Raw genomic sequence first — 18,901 nt, forward strand, 5'->3', positions numbered from 1 at the left:
TACCAGCTTATTCTCAAACCCGACATTTTGAAACAATTAGCCAACGTCCAGAATGAAGCGTTGCAGGTGGAATGGGTTATGTCAGAGCGTATTTGGGGTCAGGAAAAGTTGTTGGAAGACGTCGGTGATGGGATGAAGTATAAGGATGGGCGTTTATGGGTGCCGAGGTATGGAGATTTCAGAGGTAAAATTTAGATGAGGCGCACAAGTCGCGCTATTCCATTCATCCGGGCGCGACCAAGATGTACCAAGACTTGAAAAAGAATTATTGGTGGCCTGCGATGAAGTTTGAGGTGGCTCAGTATGTAAGTAAGTGTTTGACATGCCTGCAAGTTAAGGCCGAGCATCAAAAGCCGTTTGGGAAACTTCAGCCGTTGGAAATACCTGAGTGGAAATGGGAGCATATTACCATGGATTTTGTGACTAAACTACCTCATACTCCTAGGGGTAATTTTGACACCATTTGGGTAATCGTGGATAGACTGACCAAGAGCGCTCACTTCTTGCCGATTCGAGAGACTTTTAATTCTGAGCAGCTGGCCGATGTGTTTATTCGTGAGATCGTCTCTAGGCACGGGGTTCTGGTATCTATTGTTTCGAATAGGAATACGCGTTTCACCTCCAGGTTTTGGAAAAGGTTTCACGAGGAGATGGGCACCAAACTCCTTATCAGTACTGCTTATCACCCGCAGACGGATGGTCAGTCCAAGAGGACCATTCAGACTCTCGTGGATATGTTGCGGGCTTGTGTTATCGACTTTGGTGGTAGTTGGGACCGTCACTTACCGTTGGTAGAGTTCTCGTATAATAACAGTTGTCACGCCACGATTGGGATGCCACCATTTGAGATGTTGTATAGTAGGAGGTGTAGGACTCCAGTCTGCTGGGGTTCCATTGGACAGAAACAGTTGGGTAGTTTGGAGGTAGTTGAAGCCACGACTGAGAAGCTCGATAAGATTAAGGCGTTTATGAAGGCCGCTCAGGATCGTCAAAAGTCCTATGCGGACAAAAGGCGAAGGCCCATTGTGTTCGAGGCTGGGATCAAGTTATGTTAAAAGTTTCTCCCTGGAAGGGCATTATTCGTTTTTGTAAGAGGGGGAAGCTTAGTCCGAGGTTCATTGGTTCGTTTCGTATAGTGTCCCGTGTTGGTGAGGTAGCGTATAGGCTGGAACTGCCTGATGAGCTCGCGGGGATTCATCCTACCTTCCATGTGTCCCACCTGAGGAAATGCTTAGCGGATGATGAGGCCCATGTGCCTCTTGATGAAATTGAGCTCGACAGTAAGCTGAATTACGTTGAGCAACCAATTGCTATTCTTGACCGTCAGGAGAGGCGTTTAAGGAATAAGGTGGTTAAACAGGTGAAGGTGCAGTGGAGGCACCGTAGGGGTTCCGAGGCTACTTGGGAATCCGAAGATGAGATGATGAGACTGTATCCGCAATTGTTCCTGTCGCCTCGGGATTTGGGGACGAATCCCGTTGTAAAGGGGTGGACTTGTAACACCCGTCAAACTTCCGATTTAATGATTTAGCGCGTGTAAAGTATGTATAAATCTCGGGACTTAACTGATGTTTCTCGGAAGCCTTTACGTCATCCCGGTACGTTAGACAACCTAACTTTTCCTTCCATTTTGCCTTACACTTCAATCTGGAGGGACTAGAGTGTAAAATATTATGTTATAACATAAACTAACCCTAGCCCCCACCATTTTATGCGATCGGCAGGTAGAAGGAGACCCAAGACCCACGATTTTCTTTTTTGCAGCCAATTCTAAGCCTTAGAACTTCAATTCAAGGTATGTAATACGATTCCCCAAGTCTTTTACACGTTAATTGATCCTTATATTGCGCGTATTGATCGAAAAACTTCTTGTTGTAGGCTAACCGGGTGGCTGCCCAATTGAGCTTTTCCGGGACTGTTTTGAGTGAGGTTTTTGCATCAAAATCCCACTAGGTATGACATGTACATCATATTATAATTTCATGGCCAATGGAGGTGTTTAGGTCGTTCAATTGATTTTAGTTCGAAAACTAGGGTTTACCGGGTGTAGGATTGACTATTGTTGTGTTTGATGCGTTAATTGATCGGATGACCGACCGAATCTATTTGTACAGCCCTAGGGGGGTTTAAGGGCTGTGGAAAAATTAATTTTTTGATGCTCGGGGCTGTTTTGGTTAGTGCTTCGTCGATCGAGTCGGCGGTGCGCGAAATTTCGTTTAAATGTTAAATTGAGAGTTGTAAAAAGGAACCGTCAACCCGATTAACTCAGGTGACATAATTATGATGAATGAAAAGATTAAAGGGGGAATTTGGCCCATTTGGGGCTGAATCATTTAACAATTTGTTTTAAGGTTTATTACGCGCGTATTCGACTCGATTTGATTGCCGACAGGCGAGTGGTGCATCTTGGTTAGCCCCGACCTTAATTGTAGGGTGGATTTGGTTAATTGTAAGTGTTGGGCCTTGGGCCAAGCTGTTGGGCCTTAGGCCAAGTGTTGGGCCTTGGGCCAAGTTGTTGGACTTTAACGACCCATTAGGCAAGAGTGTTCTTACGGTCTAGCTTAGTAACTCGTTGTGTATACTTTACTGGCCCTTGCATGTGATTGTGCACTTAGGGATTTCCTAACTCGTTGCAGGTGTTAGTTTGATTTCATGTGTGTTCTTGATGCCCCGTTTAACTCTTTTTAAGTTTTGGGCTAGCATGCACACCTAAGTGTTTTCTCACTGAATGAATTGTTTTAAATGGTTTTACATAGGCTTGCTAGTATTGGTAGGCCTTGGAATGTTATTGAATGTGTGTATGTATATATATTTATATATATTTAGAATGGCCAATATTTGGCGAATGTTGTAGTCGTCTCGACTACTGAATGTTGCGTATGCCTACTTTGTGTTTGCATGCGCCAAATGTTACGTGTTTGGGTTGTACGTTTTCTTGGCCCTGAATGTTATATATATATATATTGATATATATAGGAATGCGCATATAGAGATGCTCATACGTAAGAATGGCTATTTATTGAATGTGGTGACCTAACCGATGTACTTCGTTTGCTGTTTTAAAACCGTTGAAATGATTATTAAAACTTTTGCTACTTATATAAAACTTGAACTCACTCAGCTTAGGCTGACTTTGTGTGCATGTTAGTGTGAGTTTCAGGTTAGGAAGGGGATGCCTTATCACTTGGACGTGCACGGAGCTACTTCGACGGTGAAGGGCATACTGAAGTGAAGAATTTAAGTTTAATTATTTTTACGAGTGTTTTGAATGGTTACCAACTGTGGGGTTCCCGGGGTTCGGGGCCTTACATTCTTCTCAAAATTCGGAAATCCTAACACTACTAAAGGACTTGAGCCGAATCTGGATCACTGCAGTTTCTTGACACGCTATCTTCACGGGAATCAGAACACTCACGGGCTCGTGTATGACTGGGTAATCGCTTTTCTGCCTATCATTCGGAAAGATATATGCGGAGACATACACAACTCTTAATGAGTTTCCACTTAAGATCGGGGAGATTTAGTTAGTATCACTTCTACTTTTACGCACCATAAAAAGCTACCATGACATACAATGACTGTTCTAAAGTCTTTTAGGCCTAATAACTTCACTAGTTAAGCACACAGAATCAGTTTGTCCATCACTTTCCAAGGTTGGATCAATTTTCTTTTAAACATTGTATAGATACTTCTTACGAAGCAGTAGACTTGAAAAATTATTTCATCTCCCAAAAAAAATTTTAACTTCTATCGCCCTGATCAAGTCGAAGTTTTCAGGTAAACAGCCATTCTAAAGATCCAATGGATCAGCTGGACCGACCACATACGAGTATGTGTCCTTCTAACTAATTATGAACGACTAATTTTTAGCGAAAGAATAAAACACATCATAAACCGCCCCGGTCACTTTCAGTCATCTGGTTAATGGCTATCCTCATACTCTACAGGTAGAAATGAGGACCAAACATATCCGAAGATATGTCCTTCAAACTGAAGCAACCGACATAATTCTAAGCGATAGGGACGTTTTTTTTTTTTTTTTTTTTAACAAAAACGAAAAACACGGTTACTCGGGATTGATCATCCCATTTAGCTCAACAAGGTTTTGAAAACGAGTTTTGTCAAACGCTTTAGTAAACAAATCAGCGAAATTATCTAACGAATCAACCTTTTCGAGCACTATCAATTTCTTCTCAGCACAATCCCGTATAAAATGATGACGGATGTCAATGTGTATAGTTTTGCTGTGCTTTACGGGATTGTTAGTTACTGAGATAGCAGCAGTGTTATCTATGCAAATAGGAGTATGAGTGAAATTCAGACCGTAATCGCGCAATTGCTGTTGTATCCAAAGAACCTGGGAGCAGCAGTTCGATGCTGCCATGTATTCTGCTTCACAGGTAGAAATGGCGACTGAGGTCTGCTTCTTGCACTGCCATGACACTAATCTGCCTCCAAGAAACTGACATCCATCTGTTGTTGACTTCCGATTCTGATTGCATCCTCCATAATCAGAATCCGTGTAGGTGACTAACTCCAAGTCTCCTCCATTCGTGTACCACAACCCTAGCTTAGGCTTGCCTTTGAGATACCGCAATATCCTCTTCACACCCTTCAAGTGAGATTTCTTTGGGTTTGCCTGAAAGTGAGCACAAAGACAAACTGCAAACATAATATTAGGTCTAGATGCAGTTAAGTACATTAAAGAACCTATTATTGCCCGATATTGGGTGGGGTCCACGTCTGCATCACTGTCTGAATCCGCACCCAGTTTATGGTTGGCGCAAACTGGAGTATCAAATGGAGTGCTGTCCTCCATCTTGAAGCGTTTGAGAACGTCTTGGACATATTTAGTCTGATGAATGAACATCCCATCTTTCTTCTGATCAACCTGCAAACCTAAAAAGAAAGTTAGTTCACCCATAGCACTCATTTCAAACCTCTTTTTCATGACGGTTTCAAACTCCTGACACATGGCGACTTTTGATGCAGCAAAGATGATGTCGTCCACGTAGACTTGAACCAGAAGAAAGTCCCTTCCTTTTCTCTTAACGAACAGTGTGCTATCGATCTTTCCCCTTTCAAATTCATTCTCAAGCAAGTAATCGGATAGAGTTGCGTACTAGGCACGAGGGGCCTGATGTAGCCCATACAGCGCTTTACTTAGCTTGTACACGTGATCAGGAAAGTCTGGGTCAGGAACACCTTCATCTCCTTGTGTGCAACAAATGCCAAAAACAATCGAATCGCTTCCAATCTCGCCACAGGAGCAAACACTTCATTGTAGTCGATCCCTTCTTGCTGATTAAAACCTTTTACAACCAGCCTTGCCTTGTTCCTTATGATTATTCCTTTCTCATCTCTCTTACATTTGAAAACCCATTTGGTGCCAATCGCATGTACATTCTTCGGTTTTGCAACCAAAATCCATACCTCCATCTTCTTGAACTGGGCTAACTTTTCTTGCATGGCTTCGACCCACGAGCTGTCCTTGAGAGCCATTTGATAGTTCTTTGGTTCAATCTGGCTGATGAAACAGGTGTACAAGCATTCGTTAATGATGCATGTATCTTTAATGCTTGTGTAAACACAAGTGTGCTCATTCAAGCTTCGTCTTGTTTGTACACCGTCGGACAGATCACCTATCACGTTCTCCAAAGGGTGATTTTTGTGAAAACTCGTAGTCGGAACCGAACTGACTTGCAGATTGTCTTCCAGGTTCGAAGGTAGCTCATCAATGGGTGATTGTTGTTGAGAGTGAAACGGATTGAAGAATTCCTCTTCTGTAGAGGCAGCAGGGGTATCGACAGCATTTGACGAGGAAGGTTGACATTCATCGTACTACGGTCGTTGCACAAAATTTTCTTCCTCATCATAAAGCATCTTCGTAGCTATTATCTCATCAACTTCTGCACAATCCAAGTAAGGCAAATTAAAAGATTTAAAAAGCCTATCATAGTCGAAAGCCCCAGCGGGTCCCGAGATTGGTTTTGGTGATTTGTAACTTGTGATATCAGTGTTACACACCACCTCAACCTTGCTGGTCGATAGATTAAAGACTCGTCTGTTGGGGTCCCAACAACATATCCGACTAAAATACCTTCGTCGGCTATCTCACCAAATTTTGAGTTCGTCTTTAATATCGAACACGGGGACCCGAATGGTTCGAGACCACTCAAGTTAGTCTTTCTACCATGCATAAGTTCATAACATGTTTTATTCAATCTTTTAACAGTTAAAACTCTATTAAGGATATAACAGGCTGTAGCAACAGCTTCAGCCCAGAACACCACAGGAAGTTTAGAATCAGCCAGCATGGTTCTGGCTCCTTCAATTAGCGTTCTGTTCTTCCTCTCAGCCACCCCATTTTGTTGCAGAGTATACGGAGCGCTGTACTGGTGGTCTATCCCTTTCTGTAAGCAGAATATCTCCATCTGATAGTTTTTGAACTCTGTCCCATTGTCAGTCCTGATGTATTTAACCTTTTTCCCCATAATATTCTCAACCTTGGTAATCAAATTCATTACCAACTGAACCGTTTCATCCTTTGTCTTCAGGAAATATACCGAAGAATATCGAGAGAAATCATCAGTTATCACCAAGCAGTATGATGTTCCACCTAGGCTTTTTACATTCACGGGACTGAAGAGGTCCATGTGAAGTAGGTCTAGGGTACTGAAAATTGAATTAACCTTCTTGGTGTGATGAGATTTCTTGTGTTGCTTTCCCTTTTTGCACGATAGACATTGGTCTTCAAAGTTGAAATTTTTTAAGGGAACACCCAGCACCAGCCCATTCTTGACAATGTAGTTCATTTTTCGAAGATGAATATGCCCCATTCTTCGATGCCATAACTCGGACTCCGATTCAGTTGCTTTTGACAGAAGACATGATTCTTCTGTTGCCATCTCAGTCGACCTCATGTCCATAACATATGTATTCTTTTCCCTTGGAGCCTTCATTATTATCCATGCCCCTGGTATCTTGAAACCAGGATACAGTACAATTGCTTCATTTTTGGTAAAGTGCACAGTGTAATCTTTGTCACAGATCTGAGACACACTCAGCAGATTATGCTTCAGCTCTTCAACGAAATTCACCTTTTCTAACTTCATTTTACCATTAGTCACCGTCCCAATTACAGTAATTCTTCCACCACTCTCTCCAGCAAAACTTACTCTACCTCCCTGAACAGGTTTCCATTCGTGTAACAAATTCTTGTTACCCGTCATGTGCCGGGAACAGCCGCTATCCACAACCCATAGATTGTTTGCAGCCCTGTTCAACTGTTCCTGCACGATTAAAGCAAAGGATTAAAATCTGGGGACCCAAGACCTATTGGTCTTGGGTCGATTAAATCTGTTAAAAGGCATCCCGTACTTTGGCTGTCCAAAGTTAGTATTAGAATGATTTCTGTAAGTCCTAAAAGGATACCTTCTAGTAGATTGACTATGAGGCCATCCAAACCTTCGTGAATTAATTGAATTATTACTAATGATTTGGTTGTTAACAGGGAAAAACTGAGATCGACTTCTTTGAAAACCTGGATTAGTCCAATATCTGAACTTTGATGAGTTTTCATTTTTACCATTATAGTAATTACTGTTAGTTCTATACTCAGTTTTCGAAGGCCTCGTACCTCTGAATCTCTGATTCAGAGGGCAATCAGCAATCAGGTGTCCTATTTGATTGCATCTGAAACAGCTCCTGTGTTCAACTTTCGTCTCAACAGCTGTTTTAGATGTTGAGGTTGCATTACTGCCCGTTTGTCTAACATATGGTGGGACATACGGGTTTAGTGGAGAATTCTTTTCAGTTGGTTTATGTTCCTCTCCACGTTTTAGTAACACTGCCTCTTCTTTTGTCTCACTAGACTCGGATGTCTTGTCCTAGTTTGATGAGACAGAACTAGGAACAGAAATCTTAACACTCGAAACAGGCTTACTCGTTTCGCTTTTACTAACTTCTGGATCTTTAATCGTAACCTTAACAGGAACTGTCTGACCAATTTCAACATCAACAGATTTCTTATTACTAGGATCATAAGTGTAGTTATAATTATAAGGTGGTGGAACTTCAGAATATCCAATTCCTCCCCTTTTAACTGGGGAACGTTGATCACTTACGAGGTGATCAAGTATTGCGGAGGAATTTCTAAATTGCTCAAGCTTTCTGTTTAGTTTCACCACTTTCACCTGGTAATCAGCTATCTGTTTATCCCTTTCAGCAATTAGTTTGGTTTTCTCTTCTAACACTTCATAGCTAAGATCAATTACTTCTATTTTTTCAGCTAGACTGGCTTTAAGACTTCTGATATCTTTCTCACTAGCTTTTATTTTTACCGTGTAATTTTTTTCTCTAGTTTTAGTGTAATAATGATCTTCTTTTAATGTTCTAAATTGAGCATCCAAACTAACAAACTGATCAGTTATTGTTTTCAACTGTTCAGACAGATTTTCACATTTTGTACAAGGGAGTTTAGAACTTACCTCAGAGAGCTGATCTGTCACCTCTGCCATATAAGCTTGATCTTCTCTTGTTTCTCTGTTTTTTCCTTCAGTTTCGATGTTAACCAAGTTGGCCTGTTCGAACACTTCCTCAACTTGCAGATTCCAATTGTATTCCCCGTTCTGTATGGATATCATCGCCCTATTCTCGTTACTTCCCCCATTCGGTTGTGTTGGCCTGTTCTGACTACGTTCTACACGTTCATTTGTGCATTCTTTAGCAAAGTGTCCATTCTGTTGACAGTTATAACACCGAACCTTTGACTTATCAAAACCTGGTCTCTCGCCAACGAACTTTCTACCTGTCTTCTTCATAAACCTTTTAACTCTTCTTACTATCATTGCCATCTGCCACTGCAGATCCATCTCCTCCAGATCATCAGCATCGATCTGATCATAGTCTTCGTCTAAAGTTGCAGGATCAACGATTTTACCTTTAATGTAATTTTCGTAAGAAGCAATGAAAGATGCATAGAGAGCAAACTGCTGTTCAGCAGATTTAACACTCATAGGCATCTAAGAGTAGTTGTTGTTCAGAACACTTGAAGAAAAACTACCCTTTGTTGTTTGAGGTTTAGAAGTGTTTGTTCCACCAGCTACGAAACACACATCACCATCCATGTTGAGAGTTACATGACCCTCATGAGTTGAGTTAGAGCTCGAGTCTCCCTTTGAGTAGTAAGCAGATGATTCTGACTTCGAACTTGAACTTGAATTAACTTTCGCACCATACATTCCCGGATCCTGAACCTGATCAGTTGGTGTCTCTTTTCGAACCATGTTAAGTTCAAAAGTTCGTAGTTTGTTGACTGCTGTTTCCAAGTCAATGTTGGCAAACTCTTTATCTTCTCTCATCAAGATAGTGTACATCTCCCATTTCGGTGGGAGAGCATCAAGGAGTTTTTCTACGATCTCCTCTTCTTTGTAAACAATGGAATAATTGCTGAGTTCGGTCATCAGGTGATAATATCTCGTGATGATATCATCAAGTGATTCATTCTTCAAATACTTGAACACCGAGAATTGGGTTTTGAGTAGCTTAATCTTAGATGCACGTATCCCCACATTACCTTCAAATCGGTTTTCAAGTGCTTCCCATAGCTCTCTAGCGGTTTTATATTTCCTGAAGGTGTGAAGAATCTCTTGTGGAATAGCCATTGTTATCGCAGCATGAGCTTTGCTTTCAGCCTCATACATCTTCTTTTCTTCCTCTTCCATCTTATTGTATTTCTTAATTTGTTCACGACCCTCATACAAAGCCGTTGGTGGAATGTATCCATCTTGAATGCACACCCACATCTTAGCATCTTGATATTTAACATACTGCTCAAACCGATCTTTCCAAGCCACAAAATCGGTTCCTTTAAGCATTTTCGGTGCCTTAGTAGCTGAACCTGCTTCCACCTCCATTTTTACCAGTTCCGTAATATTTATGGAAGTCATCTTTTACGAAACGAAAACACAAAGAAACCCGAAAAAAAAAATTTAATTTTTTTTTTTTTGAACAGTACCAGTAGGCGAGGTTAAACTTAACTTCGCTTAAGTCCTAACTTCGCTTGATCTTTCAACTTCGCTTTCTTCTCGACTTCGCCAGATTAGGCGAAGTTGTGGATAACTTCGCTTAAGTTAAGCGAACTTGTGAGGTAGGCGAAGTTGTTAATAACTTCGCTTAACCTTATATCTTCGCCTAAACCCTACAAACAGTGACGGCAACTTCGCCTAATGAACACAACGTTTTTGCAGGTTTGATTTTGACGTTTTGCGAGGTATGCCAAGGTGTAATGGGTTGTTTATGATGGTGGGAGGTGAGTAGGACACAAAAACTCGGTATATTAACGTAAACTCGTCCCGCAAATAGTCGAAGGGAACGATTTCTACACCCGTGTGATAATCCCGAACATCACAATCACGAGCAAATGCTCTGATACCAATTGTAGGTTCCCAGCCGGATCTACACGGAATATCTCGTTCTACGTAGGTGCGGAATCCCTACGTAAGACGATACGAGCGTAGAAGATGATACACGTTAAACACAAGCAAACACACGTTACAATACTCAAAGGACACGTTGTATTGCAACTTAGTAACACGTGATATCAATCACCGATTACACAAAACTGAACTTCTTGCACAAACAAGCCGTAACCTAAACCTATATAACATTCGACAACTTCGCCTAACATGTTTAGGCGAAGTTGTCACTAACTTTGCTTGTTCCACAAGTTCGCCTATATCAAGCGAACTTGTGAGACAACTTCGCTTAATCATAAATACAAAACATACTAACTCGATTACAGACACTAGATACTGAACTACTGACATCATGTAACAACAATATGAAATTTTACATCTTCACGATACGCGAAGATGCAAAGAAGGGCAGCTTCGCGATACGCGAAGCTACAGAATCTGGGAACCAACTAGTTTGTCATTCGCGATACGCGAAGAAGCACGCCTGGACATCTTCGCGATACGCGAAGATGCTTAAGTCGGCCAAAATTTTAGGTTTTGCCATATATAAACCCTTTAACCTCCCCATTCGGTTATAGACGACTTCCAGAGGCAAAAGAGGCTGCTTAGGGCGATCTTCCACCATTCCAAGGCTTTCGGTTCATCTCGGGTTTGTATGTCATCAAAGATAAGTTGTTTACTTGATATGTCGATGCTCGGCTAAGTCCTTTGTTCATTCTAGGCTAGGGTTTTGTGTAATTCCTCTTGAGACCAGATTTGCTATGCCTAAAGTTATGAACTTGATTTGAGTTATTGCTTTTATTTTTTTTAATTGATTGCTTGGTTGTTTAAACAATTTATATTTGCGATTATTGATTAGTGCGTCACTTGTTTGGTTTTGCTCATCAACACTTAGGGTTAGGCTCTTGTGTCATTGAGCTTATAATCATCGGTTCATGTTACCTAATTAGTTGTCATAAAATATAAATTGGTAATTGTGTAGATCGAGTTCAATTGTGTCAACAATTTGGTTAGGGTATCGTTTGTCATCACAATCAAACTACTAGGTCTAGTAATTACTGCGCAATTAAGACAAGTGATTCTGGAATTAAGTTGAATGTCACATTACCTGAATCTAGAATGAAAGTTTTCATTAATATTGTTTACAAATCGTTTTTAAGTAATAATTAGTTTTAATAAATATTTTTCTAAAAACCACTTGACATCGTCTGTCCGCATTAGTTTAATAATAAAATTAGTAATAATAAACTTTCACTTTCCTTGAGTCCCTGAGGAGAGGACCTTACTTACCCATACTTATTATAGGTATTTAAGTATTAAAATTAATTGTTTGAGTAGACCACGACAGCCTACGTCACATAATCATCATAACGGGTTCCAAAAATCCCGTATCACGTGCTTAGGTCGTACGCGTGTTCGACCTTGATTATATTATTTGGATGTTATGCATAGGGATATATGTATATATATATATGGCTACTTAGCATTTATCCATTTGCCTATTTGTTCATATCCCGTAGTATACTTAAATTCTTGGAATGATTTATATATATATATATATACATGCATACATATATATGTAGTATATTAAAACTTGACCTCACTCAGTTCAAGCTGACTTTGTGTGTATTTTAGTTTGAGTTTCAGGTTAAGAAGAGGATGTTTACCGCTTGGACGTGCTCGAGACTACTCGGCCGGTTGAACGCATAACTAGCCGGGGAAATTATTAATGCAGACTGTTTTTTTTCAATTATTACTAAACGTATTCAAATTTGGTTTTGGGCATAATTCCCAGTTTTGGGACCTTGTTTTGATACTAATGGATTTTCAGCTGACTATTTACACCGATCAAGTTTTCAAATAAAACGAATTGCTTTGGGTTTCAAAATTTTGCAAAGTTTTGGATATGATTACCAACTATATGATTCCCGGGATTTGGGGTCTTACATAAGGCATGGATTATTTTAATATGAAATTTACGATAATACAATGTACGGATTTTAATTGGAAATTTTTATCTCGAACAAATAACTTATTGGGTTTTAACAAGATTATCAAAGTTATATAACCTCTTTTATATGAAAAACGGAGAGGCTAAATTAGTTTTAAGTCTTGTTATTTAGGTGAATATAAAACCGATTTTATATGTAAAACCCAAAACCTGGATCCATATACGAACCTACATGCTTACAAACACATACAACCATAAGAAGTGCATGCATGACAACCTTTCAAGGAGTTAAGAAGGTTGAAGAAGTTGGTGTAACACCCGTTAATTTCCGGTATAAAGATTTAAAGCATGTAAAGTATGTATAATTCTCGGGATTTAACCGACCTTTCTCAGAAGCCCTCTCGTCATCCCGGTACGTTAAAGCATTTAACTTTTCTTCCAAGATGCCATATACTTCAATTTGGAGGGGCTAGAATGAAACTTTTTATATTATAACATTAAAGAAAAAACCCTAACCCTCCCTTTCCATGTGGTCCGATAGGCGCAGCTAGAAGCCCCCCCCCCCCCCCTCTTTGTTCTTCGACTTTTGATCAATTCCAAGCTACTAAAAGTGGTTCAAGGTATGAACTACAATCCCAGCACTCCCTTCGTCCAATCCTAGTCGTTTTGATGCTCAATTTTTCCTATCCGTTTTGTATGACAGATTTCGGCTAGAGTTCAATTGACCCGCTTCTCGTGGATAAAAAACTTAGGGCTTCTGGTGTAAAAAGATTCCTAGGTATGACATTTACATCATATTAAAATTTCGGGGTCATTGAAGGTGTTTTGGTCGGTCAATTGATTTTAGTTCGAAAACTAGGGTTTATCGAGTGTAGAATCGTCAATTGTTGAGTTTGATGCGTTAATCGATTGAATTTCCAACCGAATCAGTTTTCATAGCCCTAGATGGATTTAAGGGCTGTGAGAAAATTATTTTTTTAGTACTCGGGGCTGATTTGGTTGGGGATTAGTCAATTGAGTCGGTTGTGCGCGAAATATTGTTTAAACGTTAATTTGAGTGTTGTGTAAAGGAACCGCCAACCATATCGACTCGTGTGACATAATGATAATACATGAACAGTTTAAGATGGGAATTTGGTCCATATGGGGCTGATTTTCTTGGCAATTCATTTAAGGATTTATTACGCGCGTATTCGACTCGATTTGCATGCAAACGGGAAAATTTTGCATCATGGTTAGCCCCAACCTGAATCGTAGGGTGGGATTGTTTAATTGAAAGGTTTTAGGGGCTGAGGTAAAGTAAAATGAGAATGGGCTAGGCCTCGGGTCAAAACAATTGGGTTTGGACGGTCTGTTAGGCGAGTGTGTTATGACGGGCTAGTTTAGTAATGTGTGGTGTACAAATTACAGGCTCTTACTTGTGAGTGTGCACTTAGAGATTCCCTAGCTCGTTGCTGGTGTTTGGTTGACTTCAGGTGAGTTCATGTTGCCCCCTTTTAACTCTTTCTATGTTTTTGGACTAGCATGCACACCTAAGCGATTTTGCTTGATGAAACGTTTAAACTATTTTATATAGGCTTGCTTGTATATAGTAGGCCTTGGGATGTTATAGTATGTATGTATGTATTATTCAATGGCCAGTATTTGGCGATGTTAGTAGTCGTTATCGACTACGGATGTTACATATGCCTACTTTGTGTTTGCATACGTTGATGAGATGTTTCGAGTTTGGGTTGTACGTTTGCTCGACCCTAATGTTATTACTTGGATGTTATATGTATATAAATATATATATATATAGGGATGCACTTATAAAGATGTTTATATATATGTATGTATAGATATATATATACATATATATATATATAAGAATGATTATTTATTGATGATGATGGCCTAACTGTTATATCCCGTTTATTCTAAATTTCTTGGAATGACTATCCTGATTATTATTTATTGATGTTATTTATTTAAAACTTGAACTCACTCAGCTCAAGCTGATTTTATGTGCATGTTAGTGTAAGTGTCAGGTTAGGAGATGGATGCATTACCACTTGGATGTGCACGAAGCCACTTGGACGGTGGAGGGCATGCTTAGTCAGATGTTTCAATAATAATAACCATTTGCGTTTCAATATTTATTTAAATACATTTAAATTGGTTTTGGTCATAACTCCCGGGTTTCGGGAACTTGTTTTATTAATTATGGTTTTCCACAGAATTATACTCTGAGATGTTTATTATAATGGAATGAACTGTTTTCAAGTTTAAGTATTTTCATAAGTATGATGGATGAATACCAACTGTAGGGTTCCCGTGGTTCGGGGCCTTACAAGTTGGTATCAGAGCCATGGTTCGAGGGATCCGAGCATCCCCGAATGCTTGGACTCGAACTGTAAGAAAAAAGACTAGTATGCCAACCGCGAGTAGCTGCACACCAAGAGGTAACTTTAAATTATTTAGTCATTCCTTTGAATTTAAAAGTTTCCAGTATGTGATTAACTGTTTAAGTGTTAGATAGAAGGCTAATGTGGTTAGGGGCAAGGGTGATTAGGACGGGCGGGTAAAGTAAACGACTAAATACACTTGATTAACGTCATTAGCAGTTTACCCTTACCTTTCATGTTCTAAATGCCACTTGTACTTGACCGTGTTAAAATTCTGTCTTTGTAGGAATAAGTCATGGTTAATACTCAAGCAGCTAAGAGAGGCCGTCCTAGTGTTCGTGGTCGTGGTCGTACGTCACGTGCCGAAGCCGAGAGTGAAATCCCTACTTCCCAGCAGGAAGAAAACCCGATTCATGAGGAGGGGGATAACCCCGCCTTAGATCCTACTATGCGCGCAGCTATCGCGGATGAGGTTTACCAGGTGCTCCATAGCGCCATTCCCGAGATCGTTGCTGAGGCCGTCAGGGCCATGGAGGAGTCATTGGTTGGTAAGAGTTCGGATAAGGGAAGGACGGGTAAGGAGACGCAGGTTGAGGAGAAGGAGGAGGTGTATGTGCTGAGTGGGGATGAAGACGAAGTGCGGACTATTAGTGTATCTACTCGGGGTTGCTCATATGGTGACTTTAAGAAGTGTGACCCCCTTCTTTCGATGGTACCAAGGATGCGTTGGCAGCACATCACTGGGTGAGAGAGATTGAGGCCGTTCTGAGGGTTAATAAATGTAAGGGGGATGATATGGTAACCTTTACTACTGCCTTTTTTCGTTCTAAGGTACTGTGTTGGTGGGATAATTTGGTGCAGGCTATGGGTGATCGTTCAATTAGGAGGATGACGTGGGGTGAGTTAAAGAAATTGGTTCTGGATCAGTTTTGTCCTCCACACGAATTGGATAAGATTGAGCAGGATTTCTTGTCCTTGGAGGCGGGAAGTATGATGCATCGGGAGTATACCACAAAGTTATGGCTCGTTTATGTCCCGATTTGGTTACTCCCGAAGTCAAGAGGATTAAAAAGTATGTAAAGGGGCTTCTGGCAGATAATCGTAGAGGTGTGGTGACCACCGACATGAACTCTTTTCACTCGATGGTTACCCTAGCAGGTACATTGTATGATCAGAGGGAGAAGTTACCGCCGACCGAGACTAGGAAGACATAGAACTCAAATTCGTTCGGTAAGCGGCCAGGGGAAACAATTTTAATTCATCTGAGAAAAGGGTAAAGACTGAGAAGAGGGATGCGGCATTCGGTAATTGCAAGAAGTGCGGGAAACCGCACAAGGGGGAATGTAAGAGTGGGTCTGGCTCCTGTTTTCGTTGTGGTAAGGTTGGACACCCCATTTCGAGTGTCCGACATTGACTTGTTTCCGCTGTAAGGGTGCCAGTCACTTGGCATCAAACTTTCCTACCAATAAGGCGGGGGGGGTCTGGTCAGGGGACTTCCTCGAGGGGGAAGGTGAAAGAGAAGCCGAAGGCCATGGCGAGGGCCTTCAACATCTCCAAGAGAGAGGCGAAGGATGATGCGGATGTTATTTCAGGTACTTTTCCTTATTTATCTTTTATTCCACCGTTATAATTTCTCATTCCTTTGGAATCGTATGTGATGACCATGTAGCTAAGTAGTAGTATAACATTATCCCAGGTACCTTTTTACTTGATGAATTACAGGCGTCGGTCTTATTTGATTCGGGTGCCAGTAGAAGTTTTGTGTCTACCGCTTTCTGTTCCTTGTTGAATAAATCACCCAAGTGTGTAGTCGATGCGTTTTAGGTTGAGGTCGCCGTAGGAAAATCCGTTTCCGTGTCTAGGGCTATTCAAGGTTGTTCCATCGAGTTGTTTGGGTATAGATTTCTGGTGCGGTTGTACTTGATGCCACTTGGTTATTTCAATGTGGTGCTTGGGGTGGATTGGCTCGCAAGTGTTGATGCTCAGATCATTTGCGGTCAGAAACTTGTTCGTCTGGAGGCCCCGGATGGGACCCAAATTACGGTCTTCAGTGATCGGAATGGTGCGAAGCCACATATTATATCTATGCTTAAGGCGGGAAGGTTGATTCAGCGGGGCGTATCTAGCGTATGCTATAAATACGAAAACCGAGGTGGCTACTGTCAGTGATGTTCCTATTTTTCGGGATTTCCCAGATGTATTTCCAGATGATTTGTCAGATGTGCCACCGGATCGCGAGTTCGAGTTCAAGATAGACCTTGTACCGGGCGCAAAACCCGTTGCTCGAGCCCCTTACCGTCTAGCGCCGAATGAAATGAAAGAACTTATGGCTCAGTTGGAAGACTTGCTCGAAAAGGGATTCATTCGACTGAGCATCTCACCTTGGGGTGCCCCGGTCCTATTCATTAAGAAGAAGGACGGTAGCATGCGGATGTGCATGGACTACCGTGAACTGAATAAACTCACTGTTAAAAATCGATATCCTTTCCCAAGGATCAACGACTTATTTGATCAGCTCCAAGGAGCTAGTTGGTTTTCGAATATGGACCTTAGGTCCGGGTATCATCAGTTGAAAATTTGGGAGGAAGATATCCCTAAGACTGCCTTCCGCACTCGTTATGGGCATTATGAATTTCTCGTGATGTCTTTTGGTTTGACCAACGCACCGGCTGCGTTCATGGATCTTATGAACCGGGTGTGTAGGCCGATGCTCGATCGTTCGGTTATTGTGTTCATCGACGACATTCTTGTGTATTCCAAAAGCGAATCCGATCATGCCGGTCATCTCACGGATGTTTTGGAAGCTCTGCGAATGAACAAATTATATGCGAAATTTTCTAAGTGTTCCTTTTGGTTACGCGAGGTTCAGTTCTTGGGTCATGTTATTAACCCGAGTGGTATTTTGGTTGACCCTGCAAAGGTGGAAGCCGTAAACGAATGGGAATCTCCTAAGTCTCCATCCGAAATTCATAGTTTTCTGGGCTTGGCGGGGTATTACCGCCGTTTCATTCCCGACTTTTTGAAAATTGCATCATCACTGACCAAGTTGACTAAGAAGAGCGTTAAATTTGTTTGGGGTACTGAGTAGGAGGAGGCTTTTCTCGAGTTGAAGAACAGGTTGACGCATGCCCCGATTCTAGCTTTACCCGATAGCACCGATGATCTGGTGGTTTATTCTGATGCCTCTTATCAGGGGCTTGGGTGTGTTCTGATGCAGCAAGTCGAGTCATCAATTATGCCTCGCGTCAGTTAAAGCCTCATGAGGCGAATTATCCTACTCACGATTTAGAACTAGCGGCGGTTGTGTTTGCGCTTAAGTTGTGGCGGCATTATTTGTACGGTGTTCCTTGCGTTATCTATACGGATCATAAGAGCTTAAAGTATTTCTTTGAACAGAAGGAATTGAATATGCGTCAGCATCGATGGTTGGAGTTGATTAAGGATTATGATCTGGAGATTATGTACCATCCTGGTAAGGCTAACGTGGTTGCCGAAGCGTTGATCTAGAAGGAGAGACTGAAACCTATTCATGTGAAATCTTATTAGCTTATTCTTAAACCCGATATTTTGAAGCAGATAGCCAACGTTCAAATTGAGGCTTTACAGGTGGAATTGATTATGTCAGAACGTATTTGGGGTCAGGAGAGGTTGTTGGAAGACGTCAGTGACGGGTGAAGTATAAGGATGGTCGTTTATGGGTACCGAAGTATGCGGGATTCAGAGGTAAAATTTTGGATGAAGCACACAAGTCGCGCTATTCCATTCATCCGGGCGCGACCAAGATGTATCAAGACCTGAAGAAGAATTATTGGTGGCCTGCGATGAAGTTTGAGGTGGCTCAGTACGTGAGTAAGTGTTTGACGTGCCTATAAGTTAAGGCTGAGCACCAGAAACCTTTCGGGAACTTCAGCTGTTGGAAAAACCTGAGTGGAAGTGGGAGCATCTTTTGATGGATTTTGTGACTAAACTGCCTCGTACTCCTAGGGGCGGATATGACACCATTTGGGTAATCGTTGATAGACTGACCAAAAGCGCACATTTCTTATCGATCCGAGGAACTTTTAATTCCGAGCAGTTGGCTGATG

This window comes from Bidens hawaiensis, unplaced genomic scaffold (assembly GCF_021521415.1).
Source record: "Bidens hawaiensis isolate Kalapana, Puna unplaced genomic scaffold, B.hawaiensis_p1.1 tig00002186_1, whole genome shotgun sequence".
NCBI classification, from domain to species: domain Eukaryota; kingdom Viridiplantae; phylum Streptophyta; class Magnoliopsida; order Asterales; family Asteraceae; genus Bidens; species Bidens hawaiensis.